Here is a 9,815-nt window from a genome sequence, read left to right as displayed (position 1 = left end):
GACATCTTAAATAGTATATCTAAGTTACAAAACCATATTATGCTTTTAATGGTTATGACACTGACTTGGATTAGAGTGGCATAGATACCCACTTGATACCTAAACATAAGAATAATTTCAAATTGTATGAGGTAAAGTAGCCAAAATTTGACATCATAAGTACCACTTGTATATGAAAATGTATAATACTATAACACTATACTGCCCAAATTTTTAGCAGTTACATCATTGACTCATTTGGGTCAAATTTAGGTTCATACGATTGCAGCCTAAAACACACTTGAATTTCATATCATATTGATCCATAATAAAAGAAGATCAGAGAATCTTAAAATTACTAATCAAAATATTTCATCCATAATAAATATCAATACTGAAAATAGAAAAGGTGAAATCCCACTGAATGTATCTTATTGAAGTATCCTAAATGATCTGACTCATGTTATTTTCTCCTTTTTTATGACTTTTTTTCTCTTACAGCTGGAGAGTTGTACACTGGGATCTTCATCAACATCTACCACACATAATTCATTCTCGAATTTACTTCTCTTTGCCGGGGTAGTTATAACAGAGTTCACTTCATTCTCAGCGACAGAGTACTGAAATTTCAGTAACAAAAATGATCAAAATCAAGTATCTTTATGAACTTTGACAAATGATATATATAAGTGTGTTGAAATTACCGTTAAATCAATGTCTCTAGGTCTGAGTTGTTCATGATTAAACTCTGAAACTGTGAAAGAAAAATAATAATATTAACATCAATCTATATTCTAAGTTAAATCTATTTTAATATAAACCAACAAATTCAATGTGTTTGAAAGTAATGTAAACATACGGTGCATGTTTCTTCACTCGGAGCGAGACGATATTGCTTGATGAGATCCTTATCATCACTAAATTTAAGAACTGTGTACACTTTATTATATTAGTCTATGTTTTCTTTCTTGACAACCACTTTAAATATGACTTCTTTATCCAAGATGTTATCCAACTCCAATGGATATGAAGAAACACATCCATTCTAAAATAAATAGTGGTATTAGAAGAGGTAAAATAAATAGATTCATATATGATTTTATTATTTTTTACCTCAAGTGATCCTTTCACCAATTCAGTGGCTATCCTTCCTATGAGTTTCATCGCATATTGGTCCCAAAGAAATAAAGTAATAAAGCCAGTCTCTACAACATCTGTTACTTTCAAGAATACTTTATACCTGCAAGGCATTTGAGATTTTTTTTTTTATTTTTTGTAATTATAATTTAGTTTAATCATGATTTTTATAAAACCTGTGAATCGCAGAACTCTCAAAGCTTTCACACGTTTTGCAGTAAAATTTACCAAGTTCATCAACCTTCCTACTGTAATTCTTACAGCTAAGGTATGACCAGTTTTTTCAAGATCTATATGTATTATGGTTGCAGCAACATAGAAGCTCCCTTCCTATATTTATTAAAGTAACATAGTTAAAAAAAGTATTCACTCTTCACGCTAGAATTAATATGGAAATAAATGTAATAGTGTTACTCACGTCCATGCATTCAATTAACTGCTTTATAGTTTTAACTTCAACCGTTTCAAAAGTTAACTCATCCAAAATAGAATAGCTTTGTTGAGAAGATAATTGACTAATCCTCTCAAATTTATCTCCACGCACATCTTTCATTCTACATGTATTGAAGTTTATTAAAATATCTATCATCACAAATTCTCTAGGTTATTAAAAAGATTATACATGAAGTATATAAGAGTACATATAAACCTGGAAATAAAATCAGCAACTTCGGACAGCTCAGGATTAATCCATAACTTTGAAGCAGTCCAAAAATTACATACAGAGAATTTTCCTACATTTATGTATATATAGGTAATCAAAATCATATTGACATAGACTTTAAATAAAATTTTCAAATGTACATGTTAGTTGAGAACTTTTAAATTTGTGAGCCTTTATGAGTTGCATAACCACAATAACAGGCTTATCGATAGATTTGTCCAAGTGTGGACGAATTTGATCAGCGAATTCCGTCCAGAATGTAGCTTCAATCGTGTTGTTCCTTACAAAAATGCACAGTTTAATCAAATCAAAAGGGGGAAAATTGAAATATATGAGTGATTACAATCATTTTTGTAGTCTTACTCATTATCTCGGAGTTTCACATTCATAAAAGAGCTGGACTTATCACCTTGTTTGTATTCTTAAACAGGTCCATAATCAATGATTTCTCCCACAATATCTATCAAAATTGAAAAAAAAAATACTTAGTAAGACATATTTGGTGAAACATTTAGATTAAAGAATTTGTTTAAAGGATAATTACCAAAAAGCTTATTCTCGTCAATATCAACTTGATTTATCAAAAGATCAAATGGACGAAATTTAAATAAAGTTTGATCAAAGCATGGATCAACTATTTTTTGTATGTTTGTTCTATAAGTGAACATCAACTTCATTTTGTGATCGTTTGTTTGAACTTTTGACTTGTTCGGTACTACTATAAAATTTTTCATAGAATATAACTCGAACTCTTTTATTTTTGGTCTGAAATTAGAAATAACGAAAGCTTCAACAGATGCTTGAATACGATCCCCCTATAAACAAATAATTCAAAATTGAGATTATAGTAGCAGTAGTGGAATGAAAATAGTGCAGTTTATTTATTTTGGATTGAATTTAATTTTCGTGGTATGTGAAGGTAGGATTAAATGGCTAAACTCTATGCACGTAATACTGATTCAATTATCTATGGCATACTGATTCAATTATCTATGACAGTATATGGTTGATTCAGTCATTTTTAATTAAACTTTAATTAGAAATTCCTAAACGTTAGTAATATGTAATGATGTGAATTATAAATATTGTAATTGTGAAATTTTACCCCTAGAGTTATACTGTATCTTTTTTCTCCTACTTATATACAATTGAACATGAACATACGTAATTCATGACTTTTTACTTTGTAAGTATGAAATAATGCTCGAAATTCAAAAAAAAAAAAAGACAGTAAAATATGTATACCTTGTCATCCTGTAATAGCATTTCTAATGATAATATCTTGCTGGGATTTTCATGTGTAGAATTCTACTACAAACGCACTATACGAACCTTCAAATTTCATTGCATTTTAGTATTTGATATTTCACATATTAAATTAATTTTTAAAGACATTTTTTGGGATAGATATTGGATTGTGGTTTTCTTTTTCAGTTCTAAATTTGAAATACATCGATTAGAAATTTTATAGTAATGTTGTATTTAAATTTCAATTACAGAGATGGAGATAATGATTAAGTTGTTGGGATAATTATATTTTTAAGTTCAAATTAAGTCATGTTAATCAGTAAGAGTTAAGATAAAAGTAAAACTCTAAAATTGTTAAGGTAGTTATAGTTCAAAATTTTTTAATTGTTATCTGGTTAAAATTCAACTTTTTTTCTAGTTATAATATTTTTTTTAGTTAAGGTTTATTTGGGTTAAAAAATTGCTATCAGATTTATTGATTTATTGGCTCACGTTTTTTTTTTTTGAAGTTACTATATTTATGTATTTTTTTAAAGTTAATATATTGCTGAAAGTTGTTGCTTACTGACCCTTGTGTTTTTCTTTTTTAGGTTCTAAATTTGAAATACAATTTGAATTTAATGTTGTAGTTTGTTTTTGAATTGCAGAGATAATGATAAGCTGTTAGGATAACATTATTTTAAATTCAAATCAAGTAACTAATATTTAGAGTTTATCATTAAAAAAATTTAAGTTGATGATTATATTTAGAGTTTATCATTAAAAAAATTTAGTTGAGGATTATATTTAGATTTTTTTCATTAAAATTCCTTTTAGTTGAGGATTACTTTATTAACCCATGTTTTTAGATGAAAAATATCATTAAAATTTACTGCTTTCTTTACTACACATTTTAGTTGATAAATATCAATAACTAATTTTGGTTGAGAAATATCATTAAAATTAACTGCTTACAATTGGTTACAACACGTTTTTTACTAACCCACATTTTTTGGTTGAAAAAGATTAATGACTAATATTTATAGTTTATCATTAAAATTCAATATTCTTCAATTAAAAATTGCTTATTACAACAATATTAAGTCTTGTCTTAAAATTTGCCACATGGCAATATTAATAGCTTGACACGTGGCATCTTGTCTTGATATTGTTTTGCTTATATATATATATATATATATAATTTTACCTTACTCTTTACCATATAACAGACAACATTAACTTCAATGGACAAGGTATTCATCTGTGTTTACCTTGTCCATTTTAAAATTTTTCATTTTAATATGCTCCTTTGAAATTTTGAATGAAAAAATTTGCCCTTTAGGCTTTGGACTCTAATTTATTTCTACCCTGTCTTGTTACACATGTAAGTCTACATAGAATTAAAATATTACAAAGCTGAATGCAGTAATATTCCATAGAGAAATATTCTACAAAATATTGTTGTCTAAGGCTACTTTATTTTTCGTGAAAATAAATTTAAAATAATATAAGTAAAACTCATGAAACTGATGCTTGGAACACAGCCCTTGTATGAGCACAGTAAATTTAATAGGTCTTAATCAAAATCAAACTGATCCTAGGTTTTATAAAACACTAATTATTGTCCTTACTTAAATAAAAAAAATGAGACTTATCTGCAACCAATTGAAGGCCAGATAAAAAAAATTTTATAATGTGGCGAAAACTCACAAGTATTCTAAAATGTATAAATGTGTGGCTACATTAAAGTTTAACAACTTGTAGCATATATATTTAACTATGAATATAATAAAATTAAAATTAAAAAATAAAGATATAAATCTCAAATTCTAGTGTGAATCTTAAAACTCATATGACAGACCGTTAGCTTTAAATTCACAAAAATGCTGTGATCCAATGCTCATCTTACACAAATTTATTGCTTTAAAGAGTCCATTATATAAACCTATCAAAGAAAAAATCAATTAGAAAAAATGATGCACAAGAAATTTCAAATTGAATCAGGGAATGATAAAAGAAAAGTTTGAGGGGAAAGTAATTGAAAATATGGGAGTTTATTTCGTGGTAGGAAGGAGGAGATTTGTATTTGACTTGGTCATTAATTTTTTTGGGGGAAATTTTAGTCTTTTACATTTTTTAATTATTTGGGAGAAAGAATTTAGCCTTTTAGAACTTTGGGTAGAAAATATTTTGATTATAACTACTAAGTAATTAAAATATTTTACCTTGAAAATCAACTATTTTAAGAGATTAAATAAAGTTAAAATGCTTACAAAAATAGAGATTAATGTAGGATTCAAAATTGTATGTGACTCATCGACATAAAATGACTTGAGCCAGAATCACGTATAGTAATGTGTTGCTTAGCATTGAAAATTAGCAGAATTAGTGTAATTATTAGGATAGTAATTATATAGTTTTGTAATTGCACATTATAGTAATTACGGTAATTTATTTTGTTGTAACGTAATTATAATATAATTAGAAACATACAATTGATTGCACAAGTGTAATTACATCTTTAAATTAAATTTTCAAAATTAAGTTATTTGTCAAAATTTAATAAAGTAGAAATATATTACTATGATATAAAACGTTGAGAACAAGCAGAATAGATAAAGTAGAAAAGATATTTAGATTGTACTGGAATAGACAGAGAAATATAAGGTCAAGAACTAACTTACGATACTACTACAATTAAGAGGGAGACCGGAGAACGATGTGCATTTGTTTACATACATATATAAAATGAGCTTCATTATTAGTTGTCATATATCATAAAATATAAAGATTTATAATACATCAAAAATAAAAGGTATAAAAAATAAAATTTTAAGATTAATGAATTTACAAAATCATGTGGATCGGTAATTGACACAAATTGTATAAAAGTGTGTCAATTTTTAAATCTACTCAATAAACTGCCACAATAAACTATATTTTGTAGGGGTTAAAGAAACTATCAGCTAATAATTTAATTGTGAATTTTTTAAAACACCCACAAATAAACCACTACAAATTGAGCAGTTTTTTGTAGTGGGGTAATATCGCTACATAGGTTTGGTAGTCACAATTATGGTAAAACTTTATCATCTTGTACCTCTAAGAGACATTTTTTTTAAATTGGGTCTTTCATGTTTCATGGCTAGGAGGTGTACTTCCTAATTTAAACCTTTAATTCTAAAAGATGCACTTTTTAGTTAAAATCTCTCATTTAAATTCTTACGAGATGCATTTTCTAATTTTGGTCATTCAATTTTACTCTCAAGAGATGCATGTATTGATTAGCGTCTTGATTCGGCATCGTATTGTGTCTTTTTTGCAGGTAGTTATGATGGGTTTGACACACACAAAAATTTTCTAATGGTTTTAACTGGAAAAAAGTTTACTTGTATTACTTGAAACTTTACTCAATTCAAGACCCTCCTAGAATATGAATTTGTATTTTTTAAAAATGGGATCATTCTTTATCATAATCTTTATTTGAGATAACTTTTGTTCTAGTTTTGACTTTTAGTTCAGGAGTCCCTCGGAGAATAGGGTGAAGAAATTACAATTCAGGAACCCGCCTAAAAAATAGGATGAAGAGATAGCAAGTCAAGAGTCCACCTGGAGAATAGGATAAAGTGATAGCAAGTAAGGAGCCTGCCTGGAGAACATGGTGAAAAAATTGCAAGTCAGGAGACCGCCCGAAGAATAGGGTGAAGAAATTGCAAGTCAAGAGCCCGCCCGGAGAATAGGGTGAAATTTTCAATTTCAAGTTCAAGTTCAAAAGTTCCATCTGAAGAACATGGTCAAGTTTCAAGTTCATCTTGTTGACACCTAATTTTTGCTCTCCGTGCCTAAAATTAACGTCTTCGAACTTTTTATTCGTTAAATGGCACGAAGCATAATTTTCACATCTTTTTTACGATTGTTTGATAAATTATTGATAATTATCCTTTCTTTAGGATTTTAATCAATTTTTTGTCATATTTTTATTTCTTATAATTTATTAATATTTTTTCTAATTTTACGATTTTTATCAATTCATTATCGTTCTTAACATCTTACAATCACCCGCACACGTGCACGATATGACGTTATATATATATATATATATATATATATTATTTTTACAATATTTTTAAATTAATTATATTTTAATATTCTTTACATTTTTTCATTCAACATCTATATTTTATAGTCCGCAAATGCTGAGTAGGATCAATTATTTTTGTGTAGTACAATAATTCGATGTCTTATCACATTCGAAACGACTACACAATAATGTATTGTCACATCCGACAATGACCACTCAGTGTTGTCTCGTCACATCTGACAACGACCACTCAATGACACTACCCTTTGAATAATTACTTTGTCCGTTGGTCAAAAGGATGAAAATCCTTTGACCAATAACTTAAGGACCTAAGGGTGTTCTATTATAAAAAGAGAGGACACCCCTTTATCCATTGGATAAAAGGGGTGCTCAATTTTTTTGTATAAATAGGTGGTGGGAGGACACATTTTGGACACATTTTTTTTTGTTCATTTCTTCCTCTCTTGTAAAATACACATATATTTATTTTTTACAACTCATATACATTTTTCCTTTGCAAACCCACACACATATTCATAAATACACAAGCATATTTTATTTATTTCATTTTTCTATTTTGCTCTTCAAAACAATCCAATGGATACATTACACAACAACCTCTATTTTTGACATTTTTCTTCACAAAATAAATTGTTATGCTATCATCCATTCACGGACAGATCATGAACATAGAACAATACTCTGACATATTACAAAATACACAAAACTCAATTTTTTCTTTTTCTTTCTTCTTCATCCAAAAGGCACATATACACACACTTGAGCGGATAATCTCCATTTTTTTACAAAATACACACACTACAAAACATGAAAACACACACAATCATTATTTTCATCTCCTTCTCCCTCACAATTCTCTCTTTTTCCTTCACTATTCGAGATCCAGGCGAGCATCCAAACAACACCAACCCCACCGCCACCAGCCACCCTCCGCTACAACAACCCACTGCTCCGGCGAGCACCGCCTAGCACCATCCCTAACACTAACAAAACAGCATCTCCGCAGACCCCATTTCTTTCCCTTTCGCTTTTTACCATCAAGAACTAGCCAGATCTGGCCGTACTTTCATTTTCCCGCGTAGCTCCGGCGATTGCCGTCGAAGCAACGACAATCCTTGTCTCTTACTATAGATTTATTTGGTAGTATGTTTATTTTACAGATATGGGTCATTTACGGTGCTAATATTTTTTTTCTACTTTGGATCCTTAATACTTTGGATATTTGGATTGATTGTGTTTGTTGACATATTTGATGACTTTAACAACCATTATATGGTCAAAAGTTGATGTTATACTCCTTTTTTATTCTTTATGGTTATCTTGTTGAGATTAATTTATGCAGGTGATTTTACTCCTTTACTGTGCGGTTATTTTTGGACTGATTTGGACATTTGTCCTTTCTTTTTGCCTTCAATTTATTACATTGATAATGAACAGATACTACATAATTTTATGGACAACGAAAAATTACTTTAATTTGAGGCCTCCGTAAATAAAAGACAGATTATTACGTATACATATACGTAATAAAAAAATATTTTTTGGGCAATGATGACAGCTTACAACAATATATGATTTTACAATTCATATTTTGGCAAGACGGTTTAGGACGGCCAATTAATTGAGCAACAATTTCGTAGCAAAACGATTTAGGATGGCCAATTAATTGAGCAACCATTTCGCAACCATGATTTTATCTGAGCCTACTTTTAACAAAAAAATATATTTTTTATAATACGTAAATGAACATATTTTTATTTGTTATTATTTATTTGTTACTAACATTTTTATAAGTGTTTATACAGGTTATTTTGGAATATTCGTCGAGAGTTGCATTCAAAGAGGCCCTTTTAATTTTGTATTGTATTTTTATATTTGTACAAATGTTATTATAGTGAAAACTTTATTTTTGGGATGTTGGGCGAAATTTTTTTTATACAACTTCACCTCACGTTTATGCAAACTTAGGTCGTTAACGTTTACACTAACAAATTAAATTAATCAAATTAGTTTACATACTTTGACATCATAAACATTGTGATCTTTTTGTTAAAGTAAATCTTTACTTTTTCATAAACTTTAATCAAACAAAGAACATTATTTTTCTCTTTCTCTTCATGACATATCAATATATACTTTCTTTCACACAACATAAAATACTTTTCTTTTCACATGTATTTTTTTACATTTTTTATAATAACATGTTTTATTTATATATTTAATATACATACATCTTTACATAATTTTAAACATTTATATTATTTTATATTTAATACATACACTTCTACATTATTTTTTATACCTTCTCTCTCTTTGAAATATTTAGTCTGGCCGGGTACCACATTTGTGGATTCTGAAGGATGCCTAACCCCTTCCCTTCGGAATAACTTGAACCCTTACCTAGAATCTCAATTGATTTTTCGCAGACTAAAAACATTAATCACATGTTAATACTTCAATAGGTTTCTCTATTTTCCTTAAAAATTAGGTGGCGACTCTGTGCAAATTTTCATTCTTTTAGAGTCCATAACATCGTGCTCATTTTAACCTCATGTAAAAATAGGGTACGACACATCTCTAATACCAAATTTTGCAGGGAGAAAGATTCTATTCTCAAGTTCAACCCAAAGAAAAACAAATATTTTATCACTTGAGAAAGCATTGAGAACTCAAGACAAGAATCAAGAGAAGATGCATAGATAGGAC

Source organism: Capsicum annuum, chromosome 11 (genome assembly GCF_002878395.1).
Source record: "Capsicum annuum cultivar UCD-10X-F1 chromosome 11, UCD10Xv1.1, whole genome shotgun sequence".
Taxonomy (NCBI): domain Eukaryota; kingdom Viridiplantae; phylum Streptophyta; class Magnoliopsida; order Solanales; family Solanaceae; genus Capsicum; species Capsicum annuum.
The sequence above is the reverse complement of the archived record's forward strand: the minus strand, read 5'-3'. Positions refer to the sequence as shown.